We start from the raw sequence: 12,645 nt of genomic DNA on the forward strand, positions 1-12,645 counted from the left end.
TGACTGCAATCCCTGCTAGCCGCAATCAACCACCCCCTGCAGTCATAGCGATTCAGCCACTATACGGCTCAGTCTGACCATTGCTTATGTGTATAGCATCCCACACTCTGCACCTCGCCATACCGTGCACATCTCCAGCCCCTTTACCTTCTGTATCACCCCATTACTTGTATGTAAGCCCCTCACCCCTACTGTCTCCACCAACTGATTACTTCATGTTACCGCGGTTTTGTATCTGTCCCCCTACTTGTAAGCTCTGCGGAATATGTTGGTGCTATATAAAGACTATTACTACTACATGCAGTCTTCCTCTGAAACGGGAAGCAATGTTGACCAAGGCTACAGGTTGCCAACACCGACGACCCAATTCTACAGGCTTGGATGAAATTGATCAGTCGTCTTTGTAAAAGCCGTCCCATATCCTCCTGACCAGCGGACTACCGGCTGCCGCCCCCTCGGTGTCTGCAGACCACTTTGGAGGTAGTTTTCCTTGCCGTCTCTACCTCTCTGTGACAGTATGGTAACTTTGAGGTTCTGCTGTAGTCTTCACATTCGCATTGGCCAGGTTGTTCTGTAAATTAAACACTGACAGCTACCCCGAGGGATGCAGCCAAAGTATTTATGATGATGTGCTGATTACACAAAATACACTGCAAGCACAAAACAGCTGCGGAGAACAAACCTCTTCAGATGAATACAATTAGGACGCGCACCCTCATTGTTTCCAGTGGGGAAGGTACAATGCAGCATGCTAATGAAGGACTGCCAGGCTTTCCAAGAACGTCTGGCCTCTACATGGTGCCGCGCCACTCTTCTCTTAGCTCCCAGCTCAAGATGGAGAGAGGAAGGTGCGCCACAATTCTGGCTCAAACTACAGCACAAGATATGGCGTACATGCCGTGCGCCATGTTTATGTTAGTTTTTTACGCCTCGTTAGACTATTTTTTGAATAGTGTCAACAAAAGGGACGCGTTATAACCTTTATAGATGGGCACCAAAAAAACATGCAGAAGGGACATGGGTGTGGCGTTATTTTGGCACAGAATATTGGTGTAAACTAAGCCTGTCGAGGTGCAATAAAAAAAAAAAAGTTGGTGAACAGTAAGATGTGCCGCTGTGATGAATTTGGCGCAGTTTGTCTTGGCAAGTCTTATATACGAAGGCTGGCTTCACAAAAGCGTAAGCATATTTGCACAAGCATAGTGTTTTTGCGGAACTATTTTTTTTTTTTTGTTTAACCCTTTCCAATCCAATTTGTATCCTGGTTTTCCTAGGGCGCTTATGCTTTTTCTGCCATTTATACAACAGCGCTATCTGCTGGCTAAAGCCAGTACTGCATGAGGTGACACGTTGGATAGGCTCCGACAGCAGAGAGGCTGGCAATATACAGTAAGAGAACCCCGACGGACGTCTTCCAACATTGGAGCTGTACAGCCTTAAATCATAATGTCTTCAGAGGTCAGACAGTGGATTGGAAAGGGTTAAATGCACGTTCCCGTAATTTACTGTACATCTTGCATCGGTAAGGCATGTTCATTGTATGCGCAATAAGCAAAGACCGATTTTTGAAGTGCCGAATGAGCTCCAGATGCGTGAAGCACTGCGCAGAACGAAGCACGCCTTGCATCAATCCAATACATAGCAGTCAATATGCATCCCCCTCCTTGTTCAGCTCTGGCCACCACTGTATTGGGTGCTGACGTCCACCACCATCGGGGTGTAGAATGGGAGGTGCAGCAGTGACCAGAGCGGGGCAAGGAGGGCATGTATGTAGTCTTGGCACTAAATATATAGGGATTCTGAATATATTTAGCCCTGCCAATATATTGAAGCCACTCTCACTTTGCCGAGAAACTGCTGCTCAGGGGTTACTCTTTGAAGGGCTCTGCTAGGTTGATATCCCTGAATTGGTAGACATTGCTCTGAATGGTCAGCAGTGCTCATGTGGGCAATTGGTAACTGGGCTGGATCAAGGTGATTGGGTGCTCTAGATGGATCAGTCAACTTGTGCACCGTCCGCCTCCTCCCTCCGCAACCCCTAGGATTGCTTAAAACTACTAGATGAGACCCCATAATGAATATAGCCCTAGTCTACTGAATTCAGACAAGATAAAAAGAAAACCATGGCTCTCCTCACTCGTTCTGTCCAGTCCTCTGCGTCGTCCTCGGCTGTGTACTCTGTACCACATCCCATCGCTGGCACGCGCTCCATGCCCCGCTCCCGGCGCTGGCACGTGCTCCAATAAAGTCGTGCCCCTTCTGACCTGTGGCAAAGTGGCGCCCTACGTGTCTGCCTACCCCCAACCCGGTCCTGACCAGCAGTAACCTCATGTTAGGCCGTTGCTTTTTGTTTGTTTTTGTTTAAGCGATCTTCGTTTGAGATCAGAGACAATCTGCCTCGTTTACCAAAAGTGTCCAAGGGCCTTTTACACGGAACGATTATCGTTAAGGTTATCTCTAGATCATGCGGAACTGGATGACCATTGATAAATATGAACGCTGCGTACCTGGTATGTCCTGTACTACAGATGTATCATGTGAGACTGAACTAAGGTTGTCCTGTGTAAACAGGCGGTCATTCTTCTCAACGACTGCCTGTTTGCAGTGAATGGAGGCGAGCATTCACCGAATTATCGCTGTGTGGAAACACATTGCTTGGGTGCTTAAGGTTACTTGAACATGTAGCGGTAGTGGTTCGCCCAAGCAAATGTCAGGTTGTGGTTAAATGGAGCAAAGATAAATCATTTTAGTTTTTTTTTTTTTTTTTTACAGGATCGTTGGTTCAGTCGTTCCCAATCACTGATAGGCCCCTTGCACATGGACGGACATTCTGCGGCAGGATCCTATGCCGACGGCCGCGATTTGTCCGCATACATGTTCTATTTCTGTGCAGGTCTTGCAGAGGCCCGCACAGAAATGTCACTCCCGGCGCGCCGGCTCTGCTCTGCGCATGCACCGGCTGGGTGGCAGCTGGCACATCACAGAGTCTGAGCCGCCGGAGCAGGTGAGAGACGTACTGGTCCCTGCAGGGACGCGGGTCGGATCCTACTGCGAGAATTCTCGGCCATCTGCAGGCGGCCATATAGTGAAATGATCTGTGTTTAAACCGAACGATTAGCGACTGAGCGAATGATGATTCTTATACACCTGACGAGAAGCGGACGAATTACCGTTCATCATTGTTTAGACCGAGTGATCAAATTTGTACCATTTAGTGAAAAATTTTAAAAGGGTTCTGTCATAAATAAAATAAAACTAAATAAAAAAATTCTATACTTGCCTATTCCTCCCCAGAAGGTCTCCTTACTGATCTTCTCCTGGCTCCTCCAGTCCCCCGGGTCTCCACCTCCAGATGGCTGGATCCTCTTCTTCCTGTGATGAAGCGTACATTGCCAGCATTCTCCTTCCTGCAGGTCAATGTACCCAATCACTAGTGACGTAGCATTCGCTGCCTAGCCTGGAACGCCAAATCCTCGGCAGCCTGCTTTAGTGCGGAATAGGTAAGTATAGAATCGTTTTGACAGAACCCTTTTAAGAGCCCAACCAGTGGTTCATTCACAAGAGCAGATTTTGTCTGCACAATTGCATTGCCCAAAAGAAATGAAAATACACAACGCCCAATGCACAGAAACTCTAAGGATATAGGTACACAAATCCGCATACGCTCAGGGTAACACAGGCCTAAGGCTGGCTTTACACCTCACCTCTGATGGGCGCACGATAGTCATCCCTGTCGGTGAAGAGCAGTGATCTCTTCCAACCGCCTGCCTGCGTTCACTGTGAACAGGCAGTCGTTCAAAGATGGACTGCCTGTTTACACGAAGCGACTAAGTGACTTATCGCTCAGTACGCCGTCAGATCCCATGTTTACATAGGACCACTATAGCTAAAAAAATTGCAAGTACCGCCCATAGCATGCAACGTGAAAGTGATTCTTCCTGCTCGCGAGCGGAAACAAATTAAAGTTTCCACTTGCGGATGAAAAATCGCAGCATGCTCCATTTTCCTGCGGATTCCGCACAGACGGCTTCCATTGAAGTCTATGGAAGCCGTCCGACCCGCAACCCATCTCCAGTTGACATTGCGGATGGGATGCGGATTCTGTGGGGAAAGCAAGAGTTTAAAAAAAAAAAAGCTGAACTGTGCATGTCTGATGGCGAGCCGTGCGGACCATCCGCAGTACAGAAAAGAAGAAAATTCAGGTACGTGTGGACGCCGGCCGGGCACAGGGTCCGATTCTGCTGCAGGCTCCTGCATACAGAATCCGACGCATCTGTTTGCATGCGGCCTGAAACAGAACCTTGTCCATATCCACCAAGCCCAGTGCAGCTTCCATATTATCAGAGGAGCTTCCGAAATGAAAGCAGAGCTCTGGTTGGTCGCTGTGGTCAACGAGCTTATTTTTACGACTACTCCGCGAGCACACGCCAACATCCAATCCTGTACACCCCCCGACGTTCAAAACGCGTATGGGGGAAAAAAAAAAAACCCTCTCCTCGTTCCGTTTTGTCAGCTGCGTTCCATAAAGCCCGGCTATGTGATTAGTCGTCGGCGAGCAATTTCCATATATCACGGTGCACTTTGTAATCGGCTCAATTTACATATAAACTAGCAAAATCACTGATGCCAACATCGGAGATCCTTCACCTAAAATTATATTCTCCCCCCAGCCCCCCCCCCCCCCACTTCTGTAAAATGTCAGCCGCCCGCCGCAGCGGAATCTGAGTTATTGCCGAGTTAATTTTTACTAATCGCAACGGTTACACCTATCGAGCGTCATCCGGCGGCGCGCCATTATCAAAGGTTATTACCTTATTGCATGTTTCAATCACTGGAGCCCGTCTCTGATTTGTCGCCCCCTCTGATCGCCGACATCCATCCCATGTGGCTAACTGACTTCTGTGTAATCATCTGGCTTTAATCAATAGAATAATTGATAAACCAGATAAGATTTAAGCTGATTAACTGCGGGCGAAGCTCCCGGGAGGCCGGGACTCACTTAATTCTGACATGTGTGTTGTGTACCCCGCAGACGAGGAGCAGGCTGAATTATCTGTTTGTATCCGCTTAATGATGGGGAGGGTGTTCGAGTCAAGTGTTTAATTAACCCAGCAATGGGCTGCGCTGTCACTTACACATAGAGCTGATGGAAAGATACGGAGCAGGAATTGTGATGTGGCACTGAGATGGAAGATTACTTTCTCGATGCATTTGCTGGGTCACTGCCCTGAATGTCTTACCGAGGAAAATTTCATTCACTTTAGGGGGGGAAAAAAAAAAAGAAATGAGCATTTAAATAAATGCTACCTTCTCTGTTCTGAAAGTTAACTAAATTATACAGGATTTTTTTTTTTTTTTTTCTTCTTCTTCCTTTTCCTCTAGAAATCGACACAAGCATCTTGCTGACTTATCAAGGAGCGTCTCCCGTAATGTATCTTATTATCCCGCTGCGTTATAAGCAGATTGATCGGCGTCCTCGCAAGGAATAATCAATGACCTGCTGTAACTACACTACTTTATGAGGCTCTGATTTGCTCCTTTTTAAAAAAAAAAGTTAAATATTCCATTAGTATAAATATTTTATTATATATATATATATATGAGTATATTGTGTATGTTTGCAAAAAGGGTGATGAAGAAGGCTGAGCCATCCCCCATGCCAACTCCTCTGAGGGGTAGGGGGCTCTTGCTTTCGATAGCAGCTTGAGTCAGTTGACCATCTGTAGCAGCGATTTCATGGTGGTGTGGGTAAAAGATGATCTGGATACACACTGGGGCTTATTTATGAACTAGTAATTATAGTAGCAGTGTTTTTGGTGGCGCAATGCACTTCACAGCTCTGTTACATGCACGTCACACACACAGCTCTGCTACATGCATTGTTCATCCTGTATAACAGGGATCAGAAGCAGCACAGCACTGGAGATGAAGGACCTGGGATGATGCCATCGTCATGCTCCGCCCCTGATCACATGAGGGTGATGCTCATCCTGAGTGAATGACTTGCATGGTCCACCACTGATCGCATGATGGTGACTTCAAAGATCCTTTAACCCCAGAGTTATGTGTTCCAACCCTTATCACATGACGGTAACGTCACAAGTGCTGCATCCTTGTGCAGATTGCGGGCAGACTACAAACGCCCTTCGTCAGTTACTAACAAATGCCTAGCTGGACAGCAGCCGTGTGCATACAGGACCTGTGATGACGTCACTGTCACATGCTCTGCCTCTTATCACATAAGTCACTCACAAACTCGCACACAGAAGGACAAGTCGTCGTTTTGTATTTTGATACTGTCTAAAAGTTAGTGCAAATTTACACTCAACAGTCTTAGGCCTCATGTCCACGGGCAAAAGAAGAATTAAAATCCGCAGCGGATTTTAACTCTTCTCCCGCACGCGGATCCGCCCCCCTTAGGGATGCATTGACCACCCGTGGGTAGATAAATACCCGCGGATGGTCAATAAAAGGGATTTTAAAAAAAATGGAGCATGAAAAAATCCGGACCATGCTCCATTTTCATGCGGGTCTCCCGCGGGGACGGCTCCCGCGGGCTTCTATTGAAGCCTATGGAAGCCGTCTGGATCCGCGGGAGACCTAAAATAGGAATTTAAAAGAATTAACTCACCCGCAGCGGACCGGTGGATGTGCCCGGCGCATGCGCGCGGCACGTCGGCGACGTGCCGCCGGCGTGACGAGTTCATCCGCCGGCCGAAAAAGAAGATCCGGCCGTGAGGAAGAGAAGACCTTCCCGGTCCGCTGCGGGTGAGTTAATTCTTTTAAATTCCTATTTTAAGCGCTCATGTCCGCGGGGCAGGAGGGACCCGCTGCAGATTCTCCATGGAGAATCCGTAGCGGGCCTGATTTTCCCCGTGGACATGATGCCTTAGGCTTTTTTCCCACGAGCGTATATTGGCGGGTGTTTTCACGGCCAGCCGATTATATGCTATCTTCTGGGGCGTAGAAGCTCGTGAACGGGTGCACACATAATCTAACGCTTGTGCGCCTATTCACATAGCATGGGCCTGGGCGCATATGCGCCAAGATCGCCATGTCGTTGCCCCTTTCCCCTCCCCATTGCAGGCTCACCTCTGCTCTCCTCCCCGCTCGTTCAATGGGAGAGGGCGGAGCTAAGTGCAATCCCACCTCCTCCCATTGAGGGCTATGGGCAGGGGGAGGGTGAGAGCTTAGCTCCACCCATATCCCACCCATTTTCAGCAGCCAGCAATGGGAGGGGATGGGACAGTGCTTAGCTCCGCCCTCTCCCATTGCAAAGAACGAGGACTATCTTTTGGCTCCAATGTAAAAACGCCCGGCGCTATATTGGCCATCCGGGAGCTTTTACGTCTCAGGAATACGGCCATGTGATCACAGTGTATATCGCGGTCAGCCGATATACGCTCGTGGGAAAGAGCCCTTAAGCCGGGCTCACATTGGCGTATCTCACAGCGTACCAGCTGCATGCTGCCAATCGCCATGGACTATCTTTGAATGTGTGCGTGCCAAGGTAGAAGATGCTGCAATTTTTCTTGCACTCGTATTTTGCGCAATTCGTGTGAGCGGTAACCTGGCTGCCTATGGGAGATTGGTACAGTGTATTCTGCACGCAGAACATGCGTGGATATGCTGTGCTGGCACACTTGTGTGTGCGCTCAGCCTTAAAACCCGCCACATGTATCAGTGTCTCCGCTAAATGATAAATCTGTCAACTTTTAAAGACTGCCTAGTCTCAGTTTAAACTGCCTTTTTAGTATGCCCCACTGTCTCCCTGTGACCAGCTTGATGTGCCTCGGCTTTTCATGGCCAAAATGTGAAAACCCACCCCTCTGTTTCCGACAGTTATGGAAATGGCATAGCGCGCTGTGCTGCTTGCGTAATTCCTCAAGTTACAGAAACGGTATAGCATGCCGGGCTAGGCTGTTTCCGTAACCCCCTTCCCTGTAATGGGAGCAGCTGTAATGAAGCATGTGGCTGCTTTAGTAGTTACTGGCCAAGTTGCCGGTTAACATAGAATCATAGACTTGAAAGGCACTTCCAGGGTCATCGGGTCCAACCCCCTGCTCAGTGCAGGATTCACTAAATCATCCCAGACAGATGTCTGTCCAGCCTCTGTTTTAAAGACTTCAATTGAAGGAGAACTCAACACCTCCTGTGGCAACCTTTTCTACTCATTGATCACCCTCACTGTCTAATGTGTAATCTGTGTCTCCTCCCTTCAGTTTCATCCCATTGCTTCTGGTCTTTCCTTGTACAAATGAGAATAGGGCTGATCCCTCTGCACCGTGACAGCCCTTCAGATATTTGTAGACAGCTATTAACTCTCCCCTCAGCCTTTTTTTTTTTGCAAGTTAAACATTCCCAGATCATTAACTGTTCCTCATAGCACATGATTTGCAGACCGCTCACCATCCTGGTAACTCTTCTCTCAACTTAGGCCTCCCTCACACAGGGCGTTTGCAGAAACGCAGCGTTTTTCAACGCTGCGTTACTGCAGATTCGGCTCCGTTTCAGCAGCGCTGGCATACTTTATGCCAGCGTTTTGGCTGCGTTTTCGGCTCGGCTGCAAAACGCAGCCAAGAATGCTGAAAAGGAAAAAAAAAAAAAAAGAAAAAAAAAGTAATACTCACCTAGCCGCTGCAGTCCGGGTCGCGGCCGCTGGTCTCTGTCGCTGATCCGGGCTTCCTTGGCACTCCCAAGTCTATTGCCGGAGGCCAGGTTTGAGAACCCCGCCTCCAGCAATAGAGTGCTGTGATTGGTTGTCGGTGCTTGCTCGATGCCCAATCACAGCCCTTCATTGACTGTCTCAGCCAATCAGAGCTTGCCGGCGCTGATTGGCTGAGACAGTCAATAAAAGGCTGTGATTGGGCATCGAGCGTGCCGATAACCAATCACAGCACTCTATTGCCAGAGGCGGGATTCCCAAACCTGACCTACGGCAATAGACTTGTGAATGCAGGGGAAGCCCGGATCAGCGGCCGCGACCCGGACTGCAGCGGCTAGGTGAGTATTACTTTCTTTTTTTCTCTCTACCTAGCTGGGGCAGATTTTCGGGGTTAGGGCTTCTATTGCAAGCCCTCACCCCGAAAATCGGCGAGCGGTTAACGCTGCCAAAAACGCGGCACCAAGTGTTGCCGCGTTTTCAGCAGTGCTAAAACCGCTGCCCATTAATTTTAATGGGCGACGCAGGGCTGAAAACGCCCCAAAATAGAACTTGCATCACTGTCAAAGCGCAGTGAACTGCCACAAAACAGCAGATGAGGTCTGATTAAAGAAGAGTAGAGGGGGTTAATTACTTTGTGAGCTATACTCTATGCTTCTCTTAATACATCCCATAATTGCGTTTGCCTTTTTTGCTGCTGCATCACATCATTGACTCATGTTCAGTCTGCGATTTATTAGTATATCAGTCTTTTTCACATGTGCTGCTTTGCCCAGTTCCTCCCATTATGTACATGGTTTTTTTCATTTTTCTTGCCCAGATGTAGGGCTTTAGTATTTAACAAGGAGAAATGCATCTGTTAGGTGGTTTCCCATCTTGGCTATGAAAAGTTGTCGCTAGTCGTAGGCTTACTGATGCGTTTCCAGCAACCATAAGAAGAGCTCCCTACATGGCTACGACTTTCGATACCAGCTTGAGTCAGTTGACCATCTTCCTATTATCATGCTTGAACAGATCCCTTTTCTAAGCAGACTATACACTTGGAGATTGCCTGTCCTTTCACCTTTGGAGTGCTTCTGCGCTGTCAGCCATTTTCAGCTCTTTCCGGCAGCTGAAGACCGCCCTAGATAGCGCAATATGGGGACTTTTCTCGGCTGTGGAAGGAGCTTAAAAAAAGCTATGGAGCGAAAGTGCTTTGAAAGTACAGGCAATTTTTAAGATTTGTACTAAATCTACCACAAGTTGTTTCAAATCTCACCAAGCCTCAATCATACGTGATCAAAGCCAACGTACCAGATTTTTTTTCCTTCTTCTGTCATCAGTTGATCCTGCTGCGAAAAAGGATTGGCTGACTCCAATTTAATTGATAACCAGTTTACATTTTTTTGCGGGCCACACGCCCCCTTTCCTTTGGTGGAGCTCTCCACTGTTGTCCAGTTCTTGGCGTTGTAGCTTCACATCTAGAATATGAGTGCGTTGCTTTACTCTCTAATCCAGTGACTTTTGGTATTCTTTCTTTCACTGGCCTATTGATTACATTATTAAGGCTGCCGCTACACATTAAATGGCTGTCTGCTTTCATTTGGCCAAGATCTACCTCACCCAACACCTCCATACACACCAATGTTCTGAATACAGATAAAGCCAATGCCATACAATTTTGGCAGTAGATTACTTCCCCGAAAACAAAAAGGACCGGGCAGTTGACATCCAACCACTTGATCTTTATCTCTACAATTACTGTCGAGGGACAGTCAAGAGGCTTCATGTACGTTAGAAAATTGGACGAAATTGTGGAACTCTACATCTAATGTGTATGGCCACCTTGAAATATATGGATGGAGTAACAAAATCTTCAGTGTTTTTAAGTTAAGGGCCACTCAGTGACCTTTTTTTTAATTTAATGTGTAACTATATCCCCCAGTATATGTAAGTGAGCTAGTATTACCTTGGTTAGTTATTCCTTTCTATCTGAAACTTTCTGGCCTCCTCTTCCTCAGGTTGTCATATGATCTCCGTTCTAACCGGCTCAGATTTGCTCGGCTTTATGTGTTCTCAAATTAGTCAGCTTTTCAATCGGCATAATTTCTGTGTGATATTACATGGACCCTAGAACAGAAACTCTTTTAGAGGGGAACACAAATTACTCCTATCACAGTTACTGGTGATGATTACACATCTCTTGTCCCACAGTTGTAATGAAGGAGACAATAGATCAGTCTCCTGACTGTATACGTACAATCTGTAGCTTAATTAGGTGAATACAGATGGTAATGGCAGTGTCCTCCCTGCAGGCAGAGATGATGCAATCCCTAGCTGGTCATGTGATATTGTGCTGATACATCATGGGATTGATGGCCCAGAATAGTGAAAGAGAAAGCAAGGAGAAATCTGCAAATCAATATGGCGCCTGACAGAGGCATAACTTGACGTTCCTGAGCCCCAATGCAAAACCTGTAACAGGGCCCCCAACTATAATGCTTTATTCATAGTATTGGGCTCCCTATATGGAGAAGAGAGACCTTATGGGCCCCCTAAGGCTCCTGGGCCCGGGTGCAACCGCATTCCCTATTGTTACACCAGTGGTGCCTGGTTAGCATCAGCCAGAAGTCTGCACTGCAGGGAAGTGACTGTCGCATTCTGGACATTTATGTATATTGCAATTTGGGTGCGAGTGCAGGGATGAAAAATCTGTGTTTGCAGGACAGTCATATTAGTTTCAGCATTTCTGTTCTTCACTAAAAGAACAAATAATAAATATAGTGGGAGGAAGGTTTGTGCACATTTTACCATACAGGGCATAATCCAAAGCCTACTTTTCAAAAAAAAAAAAAAAAAATAGTAATAAAGGCCACAATGGTGAAATTTGTCCGGGGAGGATACTGTTCCATATACAGTAAAATCTCTACTGCCATTGACATTTACCAACGCTGATTTTGCATAAGGCCGTTTTTGTTTTTTTTTCTTTTTAAAGCCACAATTTCGTTTCTAGTAACATTGGTTGCCTCTAATAACACCGGTGTGTGCCGGCCCACGTGACCTTGCGGCTGAACCCACGGGATGATCTGCTTGGTGGCTCCTCCTGTTGCTGCTAATGCAACCCACCCTCCTCTATCATCGACGACGGGTGATACACTAGTACAGTACTGTACAATTGCACTCCTATGTAAGACCATAGAGAACACAGTGATAACGCTGAGGACAGATAATATCACCTGCAGTCCTATGTAACAGCACAGAGAACACCGTGATAACACTGAGGACCAGATAATGTTACCTGCAGTCCTATGTAACAGTACAGAGATAACGCTAAGGAGAGATAATGATCTCTCCTGCAGTCCTGTGTAACTGCACGGAGAACACCGTGATAACGCCGAGGACAGATGATGTAATAGATGTGACCTGCAGTCTAATGTAATGTAACAGCACAGAGAACACAGTGATAACGCTGAGGACAGATGATGTAGGTAGATGTGACCTGCAGTCTAATGTAATGTAGTGATAACGCTCAGGACAGATTATGTACTGTAGTACAGCAGATGTCATCTGCAGTCCTATGTAACGACACAGAGAACACTTTGATGACGCTGAGGACAGATGATGTAGTAGATGTGATCTGCTGTCCTATGTAACACCACAGATAACACACAGTAACATACAGTAGTCTTTTAGATTCATTTATTGTTTTTGGTATTAAACCTATTTATTCTCCATTAAATGTGGTTTGGAGTTTTTTGGAATGTGTGTAGAACGAATTAATTGAATTTACATTGATTCCTATGGAAATGATTACCTCGAGTAGCAACGGTTTCAGCCGATTGCTTTCGCACGGATTACCAACGTTGGTAGAGGTCTTACTGTACGGCATCTGATGGCGCAGGCTGCAGATTATTTTGTACGTAGACTTTGCATAAACTGCGATCTGAAAAGGATAGGCTGCATAGTTACATAGGATGTTAGCACTATTTTCAGTATCCGTATCA

At 46.8% G+C, this 12,645-nt stretch overlaps 1 protein-coding gene across 6 annotated transcripts in view; it reads left to right on the forward strand.

The window, feature by feature from the left end:
- BTRC (beta-transducin repeat containing E3 ubiquitin protein ligase) overlaps positions 1–12,645 on the forward strand; it is a 213,046-nt gene that overhangs the window by 53,176 nt on the left and 147,225 nt on the right. Inside the window, exon 2 of one of the 6 annotated variants that reach the window (XM_066600948.1) lies at positions 5,383–5,426. The exons of the other annotated variants lie outside the window; for them this stretch is intronic. The gene's annotated coding sequence lies outside the window, so the exon portion shown is untranslated. The remainder of the gene's footprint in view (positions 1–5,382; positions 5,427–12,645) is intronic. 6 annotated transcript variants of the gene reach the window in all.

This window comes from Eleutherodactylus coqui, chromosome 4 (genome assembly GCF_035609145.1).
Source record: "Eleutherodactylus coqui strain aEleCoq1 chromosome 4, aEleCoq1.hap1, whole genome shotgun sequence".
NCBI lineage: Eukaryota > Metazoa > Chordata > Amphibia > Anura > Eleutherodactylidae > Eleutherodactylus > Eleutherodactylus coqui.